Source organism: Sinocyclocheilus rhinocerous, unplaced genomic scaffold, assembly GCF_001515625.1.
Source record: "Sinocyclocheilus rhinocerous isolate Xijiao unplaced genomic scaffold, SAMN03320098_v1.1 scaffold3403, whole genome shotgun sequence".
Taxonomy (NCBI): Eukaryota; Metazoa; Chordata; class Actinopteri; order Cypriniformes; family Cyprinidae; genus Sinocyclocheilus; species Sinocyclocheilus rhinocerous.
In genome coordinates this window covers 178,731-180,727 of record NW_015647944.1, presented here as the reverse complement: position 1 = coordinate 180,727, position 1,997 = coordinate 178,731, and positions in this window count along the sequence as shown.

Below are 1,997 nucleotides of genomic sequence, written 5' to 3'. Positions count from 1 at the left end.
ATACACTTAATTTATTAACATTTAATCATATTATATGGTCGCATGGCTAATTCATGTTTACGCTGTTAATATGCATGTATGCTAGCTAGCTAATTTTTTTTATCTAGTATTCTATACTCTCCTAATCGTCCCTTATCTCTCTCTCTCTTGTCTCTCCTGATTTTCTCGGCGGGTTACTGAGGGTCTTTCATCCTCTGACTGCTGGAGATGTTTGGATCAGACGCTGATCATCAGGTGAAACAAGGTTAGATTCACATTGAAAGAACGTCAGTAGGGTTTAATGGACCAGACGCCTTTCTAAATTATTTCTCAAGTGCTTTTGTGATGAATTGGCTGTATATATAAACTGCACAGTGACCAACTATTAATGCTAGATTACATTTCACTACTAGACATACTAGATAATCAGTCATTCAATTTGATCTGTTTTTAAATCAATATTATATATATATGTATTATATATGTATATACAACTATAGATTGTTAAAATATTTGGAAAAGAAATGCTTGGAAAAAGACTTTAAGAAAATATTTAAAATATTTTTTTAAGTCTCTTCTGCTCACCACGGCTGCATTTATTTGATCAAAAATACAGTAGAAATAGTGAAATATTATTACAATTTAAAACAGCTGTTTTCTATGTGAATATCTGTTAAACTGTAATTTATTTCTGTGATGTGCAGCTGTATTTTCAGCATCATTACTCCAGTCTTCAGTGTCACATGATCTTCAGAAATCATTCTAATATACTGATTTGCTGCTCGAGAAACATTTCTGATTATTATCAATGTTGAAAACAGTTGTGCGGCCCAATATTTCTGTGGAAACCGTGATTCATTTTATTTTTCAGGATTCAGCATTTATTTGAAATAGAAATCTTTTGTAACATTATAAATGTCTTTACTGTCACTTTTGATCAATTTAATGCAGCCTTGATGAATAAAAGTATTAATTTCTTTAAAAAAAAACAAAAAAAACAACAACTTTTGAACAGTAGAGCATATTGAGAATGAAGAGAAATCTGACATTAGGAAATGTTGCAGACCAGGCTTGAACCAAACTCACCCATCACGTACAGTAAAGCTGACATTACAGCAAATACTCAAACATGAGGCTTTATCTGGTTCTGTGAGCATTTCGGAGGGTCACGGGTCCGTGGAGGAGATGAATGTGAGACACACGACCCCAAATCCTCTTCTCATGTCCTGACTTTAACCGCTGTCCCTCTATAATCCAGAGAAGTGGGTTAAGAGCCCCTCAACCTGCTTTCAGCTGAAGTCTTTGAGCCGCAGTCATAACGCTGATGGCCGGCGTAATTCACCCCCGATCATGCGTTTGCAGAAAGCCGGAGCTTTTGCTGTTTCTGGCACGCGGACAGCTGCGGGAGCCAGATGTCAGGAGGCTTTTTGGACAGGATTTTATGCTGAGCAATAAAATAAATAAATAAGCAAATAAAAGATCTAACAGAGAGTTTATGGAGGGCTTGAAATATCAAAGTGCACAATTTCAGCGCTTGCCAAAAAAAACCAAAACGTAAAGCCACAACGGAGCACGCAAACGCCAAGACAAGTCACGATACTTCAAGAAGACGGGGAAAATAGCTTGTTTAAAGCATATGCCTAAAATAAACTATTTGCCAATGGAGTATGACAAACTTAATTCAAGATATATTCTCTGTACAATGAAATCATAAATATATCCTTACAAAAATTAAATAAAAACTAAAATAAAACAATCATTAAATAAAAAATAAAACTAAAGTTAAAAGATAAAAAAATGTATTAATATTGAATAAACCCGGAAATTAAAAAAATGCGAAAAAAATAAATCAATAAATAAAAACAAAAAATAAATCTAAACAAACAAAAACAAATAGTCAACAAATTATCCTTAAAAATACCCCAAATAAAAAAAAATCTGAATAAAAACTAAAAATAATATAATAAATAAATAAATAAAAGTGAAATAAAAAACAAACAAAAAAATAAAATAAAAAA